Genomic DNA, 18,327 nt, shown 5'->3' on the forward strand with positions numbered 1-18,327 from the left:
TAAAAAAAAATGGTTATTGTTCTGTGTAGTCAACTGCTGGTTCCCTTGTATTTGCCAGTTTGTTGATCTAGATTTAAGTTATTAACCACTGGTTCCCTTGTATATGCCAGTTATGTTGATATTAGTCAGACCGGTATCTCAGTCCATTAGGATAGGTTCATTCTGGCAGTGGCCTTCACACAGATATGTGAAACATCGATCATTTGGTTAACATCAAAACCATCTACATTTTTCTATTTCCATCTCCTTTTTCTATCCATATGATTAGTTTGACTCCGAATATGATGTCCATAGTGCAACTATCTTAGTAGAGCTCTGTCACTTTATATGAATTTTAGTATGCTTGAGTGCAAACTCGTGTACAACAATTGGAATTTCGCATCAGGGTACTTCCTCCTATAGTCAATAAGTGTGCCAACCAAGGAGATTCTTTAGTGCCTTCCAAGGTTCTGCATAGATAAGCTAGGGTCTGGAGTAATGGTTTTGTGGGCACACCTCTGGTAAACCCTCCCGAGATTAACTCGGTTTTATTTTATTTTTATTTTTTTTATTAGTTTTGCTCGAGGACTAGCAAATAATAAGTTTGGGGGTATTTGATAGACACATTTTTGTGTCTAATTTGTCCTCAATGTCCGTATTGTTGGAACTCTATTTTTGTACTAATATTGTGTTTTTATGTATTTTTAGGAAATAAACATTTTTGGAAAATTCGGCTCGAAAAGTTGATTTTGGCACCCGGAGGACAAGTGTTATTCGGACTCTCGCTTTTGGATAAGGGGTAACCTAATTACTAAGGGGCACCCCCAGGCCACCCCCAAGGAAGCTTCTATTCGCACCCCTACTCTGGATAGGGGGATACCAGTTTCTTCCCCATTTGAAACGATTTTGGCGGGAAATTTCTAAACAGTTCTGGCAGAATTTCGATCGCCAAAATGAAGGGGTTATGGGTCGATTCAATGGCTGAAATTTGGTATAGAGATGTTATATAGGTTAAGGAACATAGTATGGGTGACATGATCGATCAAATTTGGCTGGAATTTTCGGTATGATTCACACACCCAAAACAGAGCACGTGTACTGTAACACGAGCAAAATTGAAGTTCTTGTGTGCATGGGGGAATTCTGCTGGCGTTGGAAGAGTGTTGAGGCGTGAATAAGTCGAATTGGAGCGTGCTGGACCAGAGAAAACGCGTGAAAAGCTAAAACAGGAATGAAAATATCCGAAAATATTTTCTTTCACTGCCGAGGATTTGTGGAGTTATGGAGGAGATTCGATGCATGCTTCGGGTTTAAATAGAGTCCTTGGAGGTCAGAGAAAGGTTGTCGAGATTCTGGGGGGCTGAGGAGAGCCAGAGAAGAAGAAATTCGAGTTTTCCCAAACTCGGTTTCTGCTGCTGCTGCTGCTGCTGATGAACATGAAGAACACGAAGAACAGACCTGCAACAGCAGTCGTTTTTCTACAGTAGTAACGACTAACACCTGTGGGTCGTAATCAGACAGTCTTATTTTCCACAGCGTTTGCGACAGAGGTTCAGCAGTCTTATTTTATCACTGAGGGTCGTAGTTCTCTGGTTTTATTGTATTTCTCATATTCTCATCATTTGTAAACCATTTTTGAGCCATAATAAATTATTTTGAGAGCATTTTTACTATGATGAGTTAAACCCCAACACTGGGACGACGGAGGAGGCCGAGCTTCATACATGGGTAATTTTATTAATTCTTTTTAAGACTTTTGCATTAAAAATTAATTGAAATATGATTTGATTAAATTGGGTGTTATTTGATTAGATAGGTCATGATTAGCTTAGGTGATTTGATGTTCCATGCTTAACATTTACAATCAATGTTTTGAGAATCTACTTTGGCAAAATAAGAGTCCATATATGTTTTGAGCGATATATTGTTGAGAATAAATCATTGAGCCCTATGTTATGAAGATTGGCCGAATCATTAGTCCCAGTACCTCTCTACCAATTTGTCAATATTTTTGTATATAATTTTTATAAATCTAAAAATCCTTCACCTTCACAAGTCTTAGAGTTCGAACCTTCATTACTACAACCCACAAAAAATCATTAATCAGCCTGCTGGAATCAATTCTGCATGAAACTGCTTGCATGCATGCTGGAATCAATTCTGCATGAAACTGCCCTCCTGTTTTAATTCTGCACTTGATGGCCTTGCATGCCTCCTGGCATTAATCCGCATGAAACTGTCCTTGCATGCCTCCTGCATCAATCCGCATGAAACTTCCCTTGCATGTCTCCTGCCATTAATCCGCATGAAACCTCCATCCATGCCTCCCTGTGTTAATTCTGCATGATGGATTGACTGGCTGACATGCATAGTGGGCTGGCAGACTGGATTGACTGGCTGACATGCATAATGGCTGCCATACTGGATTGACTGGATGACGAGCATAATGGCTGAGAGTATGGCATAGTACTTAACTGAAAATTGGTTGGCAGCACCGCTGACAATTTGGCTGGAAACTGCATGGCAGCACTATCGACAATATGGATGGAAACTGCATGGCTCACATTTGACTGATAGTTGACTTTGACTGTTGACCTTGACCATTGACCGGGAGGTGACTTTGACTATTGACCTTCACCATTGATCGGGCATTGACTTTGACCATTGACCATGCGTTGACTTTGACCATTAACCGGTCATTGAATTTATGTAATACTGGGCAGGCTGGTGGGGTGCTTTGGTTGACTGGTTAGCGAGTTCAGATGAGGGCCAATAGATGATCTTATGGTACAAACATCGCCCCCTCTTAACCTCCAACTTGTTGGGGGTTAAGAAATTTTCGTTTTCCTTAGTCAATGACAAAACTCGCCCCCAAGTGTGGATTATTGATGTTGAGGTGATTGGAAAACTTCCCGTATTGTTTGCGGAAATCATAATCAAGACGCCCCCAAGTGAGGCTATTGTGACTAGGAGATCAGCGGGCAACAGTTGGGCATGAATCGTTGTTGTATGAAAATAAAAAATGGACTGAAGGTTGAACTAGACTGCAATGGAAGCGTGATGCTGGAGCGGAGTGGTGTTGAAAGTGAGCTGTAACTGTTGATGTAAAACTGGACTGTGGTAGTTGCGAGCGAGAGGGTGTGACCCTTTAGTAGTTGAGATGGTAACAGACTTTGTGTGTTGTTGGACCTTCAATGATCTTCAGTGTGCTATTGGATGTGATATCGATCTTTATATTTCTTCAGTGGTTATATCAATCAGGATAGCAACAGCGATGTCGACTAGATCACAATAGTTGCTGCGGAACTGGATTGCAATGATTGCGGTAAACTGGACTGCGACGGCCACAGAAACTATCCACAGCAGTAATGAGCAAAACTGGGTCACAACAGCTTCGAGCAAAGCTGGTCTGCAGCAACTGCGATCAGCTGGACTGTAGGAGCTACGAACATGGATGGACGGCAGCAGCTTCGATCGGCTGGCCTGCAGCAGCGATGAGCAAAGTTACACTGCAGCAACTGCGGTTAGCTGGACTGCAGGAGCTGCGAACATAGATAGACTGCAGCAGCTTCGATCATCTGGAATGCAGCAGCGATGAGCAAATCTGCACTGCAGCAGCTGCGATCAGCTGGACTGCAGGAGATGCAAACATAACTGGACTGCAGCGGCTTCGATCAGCTGGAATGCAGCCGCGACGAGCAAATCTGCACTGCAGCAGCTGCGATCAGCTGGACTTCAGGAGATGCGAACATAGCTGGACTGCAGCAGCTTCGATCAGCTGGAATGCAGCAGCGACGAGCAAAGCTTCATTGCAGCAGCTGCGATCAGCTATACTGCAGGAGCTGCGAACACAGATCGACTGCAGCAGCTTCGATCAGCTGGAATGCAGCAACGACGAGCAAAGCTTCACTGCAGCAGTTGCAATCAGTTAGACTGCAGGAGCTGCGAACATAGCTGGACTGCAGCAGCTTCAATTAGCTGGACTGCAGCTTCGATCAGCTGGAATGCAGCAGCGACGAGCAAAGCTTCACTGCAGAAGATGCGATCAGCTAGACTGCAGGAGATGCGAACATAGCTGGACTGCAGCAGCTGCGATCAGCTGGACTGCAGCAGCAGCGATCAGCTGGACTGCAACAGCAACGAGCAAAGCTGCACTGCAGCAGCTGCGATCAGCTGGACTTCAGGAGTTGTTTACAGAGCTGGACTGCAGCAGTTGCGATCAGCTGGAATGCAGCAGCAACGAGCAAAGCTGCACTGCAGCAGCAACGATCAGCTGGACTGCAGCAGCTACGATCAGCTGGAATGCAGCAACGATGAGCAAATCTGCACTGCAGCAGCTGCGATCAGCTGGACTGCAGGAGCTGCGAACATAGCTGGACTGCAGCATCTTCGATCAGCTGGAATGCAGCAGCGACAAGCAAATCTGCACTGCAGCAACTGCGATCAGCTGGACTGCAGGACCTGCGAACAGAGCTGGACTGCAGCAGCTTCGATCAGCTAGAATGCAGCAGCAACGATCAGCTGAACTGCAGGAGCTGCGAACAGAGCTGGACTGCAGCAGTTTCGATCAGCTGGACTGCAGCAGTAACTGAGGGAGTAGACTTAAACAGTTCGATAAACCTGAGTGTAACGGTTATAAACAAAACCAGACTGCATCAGTTGGGTCCAACTGAGTACTGAATGGATGAGCAAAACTGGACTGCATCAGTTGTGTCCAACTGAGTGCAATAGTTGCTTAGGAACTGGATTACAGCAGTTCGATCAACTTAGTTCTAGCAGTTTAACATTACTGATTGCAATAATTGCGTCAAAATATTAGGGTGTATGCTCTCCCCCTCTTAATCCTATAACTCGTTGGAGGATTAAGAAGTTTGGGTTACCTTGTGTTTCGATTTTCAGAAGCTGAATTCCGCATTGCATTTAGGTGCTATGTAACTCGCCCCCAAGCGTGTGAAGTGTTACACAGCTCGCCCCAAAAAAGTTACTTTAGACCATGAGGTGTTACATATCTCGCCCCCAAGTGATATTCACCCACGTTGAAGTGATATGCAACTCTCCCCCAGAAGATAGTAATTGTCATGCTGCTCAATGCTCGCACAAGGGTGCATTTCCTTGCTGCATCTTGCTCGTGCATGAAATATTGATGGTGTCTGCAATCTGGAATTCGCGCGGGGGGACAATCCCACTATTCCAGATGCGCGCAGAATTGAGATGTGTGCATCTCCTCGTGAGAAAATTTCTCGACACGTTTTAGGGGTCCCATTGAATAAAAGTATGAATGACTATATGAAAAGATGCGAAAATATGTAAATTGTATACGTACCTTATGAGATGTGGTATTGCGACTCTATGTACATGTGGCTGTTAGGATGTCCACTGGTTATGTTGTTGTTTCTTAGTGGTGATGACTAGTGTAGTTGCCTTAGCGTCTCGGCTTGACTCAGTAACTAGATTTGTCTACGGGACTGGAATGCACCAGTTGAATCAATACTGGATTGAAGACAGTTTCCATGGAACTGTATTTCAGCAGCTGCGATTAGCTGAACTGTAACAGTTATAAGTAAACTGGACTGAAGTAGTTGTTGAGAAACTGAACTACAGAAGTTCGATCATATTGGACTGAAGCGGTTGTGAGGAAAACTGTACTGAAACAGTTTGAGGAAAACCAGACTACAGCATTTCGGTCAACCGGACTGTAGTAATTATACGAAAAAGGACTGCGGCAGTTCAATGAACTGGACTACAGCAACTCGATCAACTGGACTGTAGCAATTTTACCTAACACCGAACATGTGCGTGTTGAGGTTTATGAACCGAACCATCACTCGCGAACTTTGCACATGGGCATGTTGTGTGGGTAGAAACTCAACGCAATAGCGTTCGCGAACATTGAACATGATAGTGGTCGGTGACCGTGTGTGATGTCGCTCCTCGAAACCTCAAAAAACTAAAAAAAATTCAAACTCATGATTTTTCACCTCCAGGTTTTAGGGAATTGAAATACGATTCCAACGAGCCCAAAATCACTCCATTCGGACTTAAAACGAAGAAGTTATTGAGAAAACAATATTTTCACGAGGCGAGTGTGCTACTGCAGACGTGGCAGTGACTGGACCCAACTGCTGACGTGGAAGTTGCTGGACCCAACTGCTGACTAGACATTTTGCTGATATGGTAGGCGCTGACTGGACTGGATGTTGACGTGGTAGCTGCTGACTGGACCATCTTAGTGACGTGGCATTATTGACACGACCACCGCGCTGACGTGGCATTTGTGCTGAGTTGGCGATCATTACTGATGTGGCGGGGACTGACTGGACCTGTGTGCTGACGTGGCCAGTGCTAACTGGACATTGTGTTGACGTGGCGGTCGCTGACTGGACTAGAATGCTGGTGTGGCGTCCTGATGATGTTTGATGTACCGCAGATCATCGAAGTTTGATGTACTACAAGGCATCGAAGGTTGATATACGGAGCGCATCGAAGTTTGATGTACCGCAGAGCATCGAACGTTGATATACGCAGCACATCGAAGTTTAATGTACCGGAAGCATCGAAATTTTCCTGGATGCCAGACGGAATCGTAACGGTCGCCGGTCAAGGCCGCCGGGTTTTTCCGCCGACCTTTTTTTTCCTGTATGAGAACTTTTCGCAACGGTTTTTCTAACTGTGATCTTTTGTCTTTAATTTTCGATCACAATTTTCTGAACTGTCACCTTTTCAAGAACTGCGGTCGTTGCCTTTAAACTTTTTGTAACAGTTTTCTAAACTGTTATCTTTTCCTTAACAACTTCTTGCAACAGTTTTCTGTTATCTTCTTTCTCCATGGATTTTTAGCAACGGTTATGGACTGTTGCTGTTTGTAATGGACCTTTCACCATGGATTTGATGCACTTTTGTGGCCCTTTGTGGAACTTTCTAAGATGCTTTTCTGGAGGTTTTCTCTTGGGTATTCAAGCATCTAGAGATGTACGCAACTTGACAACCTTGCGAATATGGTAGTAGTGATTTTGACGTATTACAAACTCGAACATGTAAACACTACGTTATTTGGGAAGCAAATTTTTCCAACTTTGGACTTGAATATGCTGCGGATCGAACATCCTGGCAACAATCTTAGAGATCTTTCCAATGAGTCAGTTTTGGTGGCCTCTGACTATGAAAATGGACTGCAACAGTTGCGATCAACTGGACTGCAGTAACTGTGATTAACTGGACTGCAGCAGATGCGCTCAGCTGGACTGCAGTGATTGAAATCAAAACTGGACCCAACTATATTGCGGATCGAATATCCAGCAACAATTTTGATGATGTCTTTACGCCATCTTTTACCGTGGACCGAACGTCCTAGGGGTGGTTTCATCGGTCTTAATAGCGATTTTTTTTTCTCTGGACTGTTACGTGCTGCGGATCGAACATCCTACAACAGTTTTGATGGAGTTTCACTCCATCTTTTGCCACGGACCGGATGTCCTGGAAACATTTTCATCAGACTTTGTAGTGATGCAATTTCAGTGGTTTCAGAAGTTAATAGCTTCAGCAAATCTCGAACCATGAATCTAGATTGCAGCAGTTACGATCAACTGGACTGCAGTATCTGCGATTATATGATCAGCAGTTGCGATCAAACTGGACTGCAGTATCTGCGATTATATGATCAGCAGTAGCTGTGATCAGCTGGACTGCAACAACTGCGATTAAACTGGACTGCAACAGTGATTTTTCAAGACGTTCAAACTGCTTTTTGACGGACACCATATTGAAGTATTTTGTACAACTTTTCTCAACGGGAAAACACGATTCCTTTTCTCGTAATCCCCTTAGTCGGCGCCAATGTTTGTACCCGAAATTACTTTTGGGCACGATTGAATCAATTATTTGGTGTGTATTTTGGGTTAGGAGGCAAATTGAAGAACAAATAGTGAGACACAGGTTTAACGTGGTTCGGCATGGTTTGCCTACATCCACGGACGAATCCTCTAGGGGAGTGATATTTTTATTGATTATGGAATTACAATGCATTTTTTTTCTCTATTGGATCGCCCTTTCCTCTATCAGGGCATCCCTATTTATACAGTTTTAACACCTAATTTCGAGATAGACTTAAATGGCATTAATATTGCCCTGCAATCAATTCTGCATGAAACTGCTTGCATGCATGCTGGAATCAATTCTTTTGCCTGCAAATGGTAAAGAATGCGAGTAAGACAAAGCTCACACAAATAAGAACAAACCAGGAACACCATAGTCGATGACCTGTATGAATGTGTTCACTGAAAGGGCCAACAAATGGCATCCATTTCATTGCAAATTATAAGAAAGTTAAACAAGCGAGGCCAGACTTATCAAACATGGTAAAAAAAGATATAGGTAAGTAGGTTTCTGAAGAGCTGGTGACAGCTAACTTAAGTCATTGTTTTGGGAAGAAACAAGACATAAGGCACATAAACTGACACAAACAAAACACACAGAATGGTTACAAAACCTAAAGTGCAGCACTCAATCGCAAACCAGTACCTTTCCCAACGCAATACGAGTATATAGTCTCTGACGCTGATACCTATTTTGTAGTAGCATGGCAACTCCTTGCATTATTGCCCATTGAAGAAAAAGTTGAACACCTCTCTGCTTAAACCATAAGAATCAGGAGTCCTCATTAGGAAATAAACACAAATCTGATCTATTTCTACTGGAGGAACACTGACCTGCTTCTGCGAACAATCAGGTTGACCTTTAATCTCCCATGTGAGACTGACAAGCACCGTCACCATAGCACAATAGTGATGATATATCCACCCACAAGAACATAATAGGCACTTTGAGTGTTTACCATCTTCTCTATTGGGTATTTAGGCAGATTCAATAGAATAAAAAGAGTATAAACAAGACGCTTGGTCTTCAGGGTAGTCGCTTAAGACTCCGAAGCCAACAGTGACAGTGTCTTCACATGTGGTGCTGACGTTGCAGGACCAAAAGAAGATCCATTTGCTTCACCACTTTATTCCTCCATGTGCAGTAAATATTTCAGCAGTAATTACCTTCACCAAGCGGCAAGCTGAGCTCTGTTTTCCATATGCAAAGAGGCCAGAGCCCAGTGCGTGAAAGAGCATTAAGGATGATTTGGACCTGTACCCTAGATATGTCATATACGGAAGGTCCAGCGCCAATAAATTGATGATTTGATTAAAAATCATTAGCCCGCATAGTAAGAAACCTACTGCCACTGTAGCCTTCTAAGCGCAAAGCCACTTCCCAGATTACCTTCTGCCTTGTATCCAATTACCATGCACGAATATCACTTCCATTCACTCTCAATATGTTCTCACGCAAAGCCAAACTTGTATAGAAACAAAAGCCATGCCTGAAACGGTGGTATAGTAAATATTGACATCATAAATCAAAAAAATAAATTTTAACATCATCAGTACATTTAACATAACACTACCAATACAGATAAAATATTTGGTATGTAATGAAGAACTATGCAGGCACAACTTATGGTACCTGGTAGAGCTGAACTGGTAATGTTGGCAGGCACCCGCTCCAAACATATGCTCTTAATAGTAGTAAAGCAGATGGGAACAGAAGAAACATAAATGCCGTTCTATCCTGTTTATAAAGTGACAGTGTTACTGATCATATACCTTTAAAATAAGAAGAGACTGGAATCGAAACCAGAACCCCCAAAACAAGCATACTGCAGTTTCAGAAGAAAAAACAATAAAAGGATAGTGGTCATTCACCATAACCTATTAAAGCTTCACATACAATAAAAACAATATCCATTATTTGCAAAGCATTTAACAGAATACAAACAGGTTCTGGAAAGATGAATATTACAACAGTTGGGAGTACAACAAAAAATTGTCACGGACAACTCTGCTATCAACAACAACTGAAATGATCACAGACACAATGCACTAACGGGTATTCCCTCTTTGAATTCCAGAGTGATTTCGAGAGACAACTCCAACAACACTACCAGAAACTCTACTCCTAGCAGCAGTTCTATTCTACGGTATCCCATGGAAATGGTTCTTGAAACAACTTTACCTTTCTAAAAGATGATTCTCAATATTCATTCTCCAACTAAGGAAATGGTCTTTTCTATTGAAGCGTTGATTAAGATTTGCCAACGGAATTGCATCAATATATAACCAGTTTCATGTTCCAGCCAATGACCATTTGGCAAAGACTCATACAACTAATCTTTGATTTTAACACGTAAAGAACCAAGACTGCATCATCACCATTGTTTCTTTTTTCATTCAACCCACATTTCTAGCTACAAAATAGTGTAGTCTGTAGCTCCTCCAGAAGAGTTGAATCGTGTTTCACCACCCAATATCCATACCTCTATAGCTTCATGCTATTTGTGATGGTGTCTTTAAACTCTTCCTATAGACCTCAAATCTAGTCATTTGAGGACATAAATGTCACCCTTCTACAATTTCAAATTGCACTGAAGCTCCCCCGCTCATACATGTGGTTTTGTACATGCTCTAAACCTTTCCATCAACCATATTTTATCATACCTGAAACTTAATTTATTCTCATTTCACTCTTCCTTTCTTTCCAGAAAACCATCTAAAATTGTGTTTGTCTCTGCTATGCTCTAACTGGAGATATGTTCCTTGGCATCATTTGCTACACACTCATAAATTCGGTTTTTTAAATCAATTATAATTATCAAATCCCCCACTCAAGATGCACCGTAAGTAAACGGGCAGATTGCTTTCTTTCCTGTTCTCCATTTAACTTAGAAATGTAAAGTAAATTCTACTTTTGTGCATGTTCATTATTCTACCATCAACGAATAAAACAAGCTTTTGCAAAACAAAGAAAGAAAAGAAAAATGCAGTAAGAAACATACTCTATAACTATTGTATTCCTCTTTAACTTTCAATTGAACATCTTTCTTGTTTGCGCGTACACATATGGGTCCAAGAAACATTCTCAGGAAACCACCTATCACCACATGCAGTTCCATTAGACTTACAAAAATATAACAATAAACCAATAACAACAGATTTGAGCAAGACCAAGCTACGGAGAAAGTGAAATCACCATGCTGTTTGATAAGAAGAAATGACGCAACATCTCCATCATTCAAAAGGCACTTGGCTCTATACAATTCTGCGTCCAGCTTATAAACAAAGTAAAACAAAATCAGAACCAATGAACAAGAAATATCCCCAAAATACAAAACTAAAATCCTGAAATCAAATAATCAAAATTAGGTTCGATTTAATAAACATGCAGCTTTATCAAAATGAGATCTATAATAAAAACAAGACTCTCAATACCTTTTCAGCATCTTTGCGATCAATACCTCCATTTTGAACAGCAAAAGCAATAGAAGAATGAAGCGTGCGAATATTAGAACCAAGAGCTATAGCTCGTTGTCTAATACATTGTTCTTCATGTGTAGTTTTCGAAATCAAGGTTGATACTGAATCTTGTAACTCCTTGGCTAATTCACTAACTCCTGAGACTTCTTCAATAATCTTCCTTTCTGAATCCGCCATATCTCCCTCCCCTCAAATCGAGAACGAATTGAATTCGAGATAATGTAATGATGAGATCGAGAATATTATGAATGAAGTATTCACACACACACTTATTTTTATTTTTAGTATTTATTTATTATATTCGAAAAAAGAAACAAATTCTAGATTTTCTTTTCTAGAACAAACACACAAAGAAAGAGAGAGAGGCGAGTAGAAGAAGTAGGGTTTTTGGTGATGCATAGATACTGGACCGGATCCGAATCTACCAGATCACTCGAATATTATTCTCTTTCTCTCTCTATCACTACTTTTTCAATATTCCTATAAAGTCCAAGGCCTAGAAAGTCTTTTACTGGTAGTGTCTATATATTTTTTTTCTTTTTTAAAGAGGTGTATATAGTTCTGTTCTCAATTCTTCTTTTTTGTTTCTCCTTTATTTTGTATTTTATATTTTTGATGCATTCTTTCTGTTTCATGTGGATATATATGATGGTGTGGTTTTCAGCTTATTAATATTTAGGGTTGTTATCTCTTTGAAATTGTAACCTGGGAGATTGGTAACTGGTAAGCTCTATGCAATTGCAACATAAATGGGCTGAACAAAGATTTTTCAATACAATAAATAGACCATGCTCTTTATCTGAGTATTTTTCTTAAAATAAAATAAAATTGAATGAATAATGATATGAAAGTTTGTTTTGATATCTCTGCCAAACCAAACATCATAAAAACTTCATTGTGTGACCCTAGTTAGTAATTCGGGATTCGGCAAACGTACGGAACGGCAAACGTACGAGTATTATACGGTTTTGTAAAATCCAGAATCGGTCCAAAATTCGGTCAACGAGACGTGATTCGTCAGTAATTCGGAACGGCATACGTAAGTGTATAATTTGATTTATAAATGTGAGTTCGGCTCTGAAAATTCGGTATCTATATATACTAAATAATTTGCATTTATAAGGTCATAGACCAATTTTTATACATATGTGTGAGTTATTTAAAGAAAAAATAAACTTAATATGATGATATTAATAATATATACAACATCAGTCATCCAAGAGGACGTGGTATAGTGGTTTAGATGCTTGGTTAGTAAGTCTGAGATCTCTCTTACCTTCACATTCAAATCTCTTCAGTCATTTTTGTTTCATAAAAATTAAAACAACGTCTAATATTGGGTGGTGTATATTCGGGAGGCAATAAAGCCCAAAAAGTGGGGCATTTGAAAACATAAAAGCTAAAGAATTTATGGCTAATTAAGCGGACGTATCATTCGGGATTCGGGATACGTAAAATTCGTGAACGATTCGCGAATAATCCGGGAATGCCACATAATACGCGACTTGAGTTCGGAGTTGCAAACGTACGCGAATAAGACGGTAAAATTCGTGATACGGAAAAATTCGCGAATGATTCGTGAATCATTCGCGAACTTACTAACTAGGTGTGTGACCACTAAACATAGTATAATAATATATGAATGTCCATATTATACGCAAAAGTATGGCCAAAGAGAATCAAATTGAGGTCCTACCCTGGTTCTCTTGCATTTTAGTTTCAAGAATGATATACTCATGGAAGTTTACTCTTCGATTTCCTCCGAACACTAATAGGACGACGGCTGCTAACTTTTGGAAAGGTGGGGCCGACCTTCTATTAGTGTTTCCGGAGAAATCAAAGTGTAATCTTCGATCAACCTAGAACTGCCTTTTTAGTTTTGTATCAACCACAAAGTACCAAAAAGATGGTTTTAATGATTGATTTTTTACCTTTTTTCGATGTCACTTGCCCGTGAGAACGGTTTCTTTGGTGGAAGAATTTTATCCTCCAAATTCAGTATCACCTCATCATTCAGAATTGATTATTCCAGAACAAGTCTAACGAATCTTTCATCCGAAGTAAGAAATAAAAAAAATACTAAGTATGGAGTTTCCTCACACTGCTCCATTTTAGTCTTGAGAATAGAGGTCATAAGAACCGAATCTAAACGGAGATAATAGGCAAAATCGGATAACTGGGGTCAAACCGAGTCAAGATCAACGAGTCTGTTGCTGGTGGATTTTTGATGAGGGCTAAAATCGTAAAATGTCAAGTTTTATATATTTCAGACCCTACTTCAAACGAATACATGAAATTCATATTTTATAGTTTGGACACGAAAGCTCATGTTACAACGATCTCCAGATGATCATGTAACCTCATCAAAACCTAAATACATTACGGTAATATTGGGACCTCCTTAGCTGAGCTCCCGATACTCCACATATTTTTATATACTGCTCAGCTCAATATTCACTTCTATATAGAATCGAAAACGATTGGAAGGCTCTTAGACAGATCTTCTGCTAGTATAGAGCGATAACGTCTTCAAGATGTCGCAATATTTCCTGACTATATTGAATACATGTGTATAAAATCTTAATGATTAGACGGCTTCTAGACAGATTTCCTGCTAGTATAGAGCGATAATGTCCTTAGGATGTCGTACCGTTCCTTAACTATACAGAATAAATGTTCGAAACGAGTATGATACTTCCACTATCTCATACCCCGGTTCTCGAATAAATATAATGCTCCTAGACAGATTGCCTGCTAGTATAGAGCCATCAATTAATTAATTCTAGTGCAGTATTCATCAATTGAATTCCTAGAAAATAATCTATTTTTATCACAATATCTCATTACTTCAATTCACGGATTTACTCAGCTGAATTCCATGGATTAATAATAGATATTCACTTTTCGGGCATATGGGCCACCACCAAGTAAGCCCCGAGAAAATGGTGCGAGTGTACTTAGAAATCATGCACGAACGAGCACCCAAAAAAATGGACGAACGAGGAAATATGAAGAGGTTGATAAAATAATAAAAATAGGGAAGAGGCGTCAAGGGACCGGGCCCACCGGTCGTCCAGCCATGCCACGGTTCCTTATTTTATTATGATTATTATTTCCCTCATCTTTTGAAACTCCCTCATTCATGCAAATTCCTAATTCTCCATATTTCTCCAAATATTGCTCAACTCTCAAAAAAAAACCTAGTTCCACGACTATTAGGTTTTTCTTTTGCAAATAATATTCAAATAATGACATTTTAATATTCTAACATATTGGACGTACGAGCAAAGTCCTACTTGCTCATTCATGCAAAATTGAGAGTTTCGGCTAAGATCAAACTCTTCTGAAAATCCAAAATATTGCTCAAACGACCAACAGAATACCTAAGATTTTTAGGAGTTGACGTGTGAGAGACATGGTGGCATGTGCACCACCATGATCGGACCTGGCCGGATGGTCGCATGTCTCTCCATTATTATTTTAATAATAATTTATATCTTTCATAATTCTCGAATCCTCATTCATGGACATTCCTCTGCACGCTCAAACGTCCGTTCACCACCAATGGTCGGTTTTCATGCCCATTGGTTGGTCAATATTTCTTGACCCACATTGGACAACTCTCTATCTTCAGGATCCAGGGTTCTCCAAAATTATGATTTCGAATTTACGATAATTCGACGTTGAAAACTTTCATATTGATCCAGAAATCAATATTTTAATGTTTGGTCCTGCTGCCAACATTTTTAATTGCTCGACTGAGCACCATCATGATGGCCATCCACTTGGACGATCATTCAATATTTCATTGGACGTCCATCCAAATGGACACTAGATCGTCTAATATTCACTAATATTTTAATCGTACTTTGTCATTCGACAATTCATGACATGGTAGATCAGAAATGAGCACCTAGATAACTCATAACTCAGTAACTGATTTCCCGTCAAATGCTCGACATATCAGAATAAGTTGATGATCGAGAAATCTCATCGGACGCGATCCAAATTATCAGAACATCATTATTACCTCAACTGGTAAAATGATATATCACAATCCATCAAGACTCAACGTTTGTGCATTATTCTGTCCCAGCAGACACCATGCTCAATCCATGAGTCTCATAGCATATCACGTTCGTCCATTATGCTCGATCATCAAGGTTAAGACTCACGGTCTAGTCAAGTCAATAATTGACCAATTAAACACACGTCTGTCTTGCAGACTCCACATTCATTAGACATCAATCATGTCACATGAGGGGATATTCACTAGGGTTTTGGTCTTGTGGCCTACGACACATGTGTACACCCATGATGACAAATGTGAGTAAGTCGTGCAAGCAGTTGAAGGAGTTAGCAAAGTAGTGGATATCCAATCAACCAATTATCCCACGCACGTGGAACTGGTTTATCCATGATTTTTCATTTTCCCACTCTTTCAATCCTCTGCAACCGTCACACTTACTGGAGATCAATGTGTTTACTATTTTTGCAATATAAATAAGTTCATCAATCCACGATTGAACAACAAGAACTCAAAACACGATAAAACTCAAGCTACCAAAACTTATCTTATCTGAACTCGACAATTCACAAAACTTGCAGAAGTTCCCAACACATCCAAAATCCTTCAATCATCATCAGCTCACACACTTCTCAGCCTCCCTCTTACAGATCGACCCTCACTCCTCTTTGTGACCGAATTAACTCTGGAACGACCATTGTCTTGGTTTAGGCCAGAGTCATACAAATTAATCTATCGAACTCAAAGCATTCCCGTGCAATGCATCTGTTTGCTAAAAGGTTTATCTAATTTTCTCGATCGCGGAATCACTCGTCTCTCCACTTTTACTCAAAAACCAGCAAAGCATTGTCACTTATCAACAGATTGGTGACCACGGTGGGATATTAACTTCTCAGTTGCAATCCAAATTCGTCAAAGATGGTCGATCTTAGGTCACGCTCAGTCACAAATCCTAACCCTAACTCAAACATTGCTAGCACTAGCAACAATGATGGAACTCCAGTCACTCTTCCCATTTCCAATAGTGGTGTTGATACTGATACTACCCCTCGAACCAATAATACCAGTGTCCATGCTGAAACCAATATTACAGGCAAGAATCATCTTTTCGGCCGAGATCCTGGAGAAATCGGAGAAGATCCACCTACCATAGCCGACCCCATAAAGGTTCAAGAAGTTCTCGCCAGGAGTTAGACAGGCATGTCTGCAACACAGAAAGAGTTGTGTGCTTATTTCAAAACTTTCACGAAGAAGTTGTTGCCTAAGCAAACTGAGCCCCAACATAAGTCGGAGAAAGGAAAAGTACATGAAACATCCTCAACCACTGATCCTGGAATCTCCTTAATTCATATCCTAGAAGATAATAAAGTATGCAATGCTACAGATAACCCACCAGCAAAGGAACCGTCAAGTTTCATTACTCGCGAAGATTTGGAACGCTTTTTTGGAGGATCGTGGGAAATACAAGACATCATTCATCGTCACCAACCTCCATACCTTTTTTCTATACAGAGAGTTCCTATTCCCAAAGGTTACACCTCTCTAAAATTCACACTCTATAATGGAACTGGAAACGCCCTAGAACATGTCTCACGATTCCTTGAGTCTGGGCGAGCATGAATACAACCATGTTGTCCGGTTGAAGGAGTTTTCAAATCTCTGACAAGCAGAACATACACGTGGTACAACAACATTGCACCATGAAGCATCGCCAGTTGGGGATAAATGATTAATGATTTTTACATAAAATACTTCTTCGTTTCAAAACAAGTTACTCTCTCTGATCTGGAAATGATGTTTCAGAGGAACAATGAACATCCCAATGATTATGTGAAAAGGTTCAGAGTCCAATCTTTGGATGCCATGATCCAAATGTTACAGATCAGCAACTTGTAGATTTGTGCATCAATGGAATGATCCCGGTCTACATAGCCTTAATGAAAAACCTATGATTCCGTACTTTCTCGGAACTTTATGAAGCATCAAAGCGGTCAACAACTACTGTACCTGCTTTACTGGAAAGGGCGAAACCTAGACTGGGGGCCTCGTGATACTTAGCGTCTCTTTAACAGACAATACGACCTCCAGCCTTCCATGAACGTTATTGCTCAAGGAAGTTAAAGGAAAGCACCTCTCAGTAGGCACAATAGATCAAACATGCAACAGCCCAGGCTCCCCTGAAAACGCAAAGAAAGGATAACTAATCCTGAAATGCACAAACCTCGACCCATCGTCAACAAATGGGGAAATGATCGACTTAAACTTCCCTTTTATCATTGAAGAAGTGATCAAGTTACCGGAAGTCTGGATTCAAGATGGTGCAATCAAATTTCCATTCATCAGGAGAGAGCTAACTGAATAAGTAACGGAGCATCCCAGGTTGAGTCAGGAGAGCTTCAATTGGGGACTGACGAAGTGCACAAGGACCCTCTCCTAATCAGGACTTCACTCTCTCCGAGTAACCTGTCAACGAAGCATTTTAATCCTTGGTGGAGCATATATCAAGATGTCTATCCATCCCAGAAATGCCTCCTGAGCCTTCACGCACTGATAACGAGATGCACGATTGGGGACTGCTTACCATAGTCCATCTCAAAAGAAAAGAATTTGGAGGAACATTGATCAATGCTGCTACTGCTGTCAACTTTATCCCATTGAAGACCTTCAGAGATACGAGCATCACTCGACAAGAAGTACTCACGCTCCTATCTCAATCAGAGACCATGAAGGAACGCCCATGAGATGCTTATGGCTACATCAATCTTAAGATGATGATAGGTTCAACCTGAACAGAAACCAAGTTTTACATAATTAGGGAGGATCAAATACATGATATGATTCTCGGACGAACATGGTTACATGCTAATAAGATGATCACTGACAAGGCACCTCAGGTCACACATCTCTCCTACAAAGAAAAATCATTCGGATGACCTAATGGACACTCCATCGTTACGAAACTTGGAATAA

The 18,327-nt window shown here is 40.7% G+C and overlaps 1 pseudogene; it reads right to left on the reverse strand.

Annotated features, from left to right (window-relative positions):
- Nucleotides 1–7,946: 7,946 nt before the first annotated feature.
- Nucleotides 7,947–11,674, reverse strand: LOC113302468 (annotated as a pseudogene).
- Between the last annotated feature and the right edge of the window lie 6,653 nt (nt 11,675–18,327).

Source organism: Papaver somniferum, chromosome 8, assembly GCF_003573695.1.
Source record: "Papaver somniferum cultivar HN1 chromosome 8, ASM357369v1, whole genome shotgun sequence".
Lineage (NCBI taxonomy): Eukaryota > Viridiplantae > Streptophyta > Magnoliopsida > Ranunculales > Papaveraceae > Papaver > Papaver somniferum.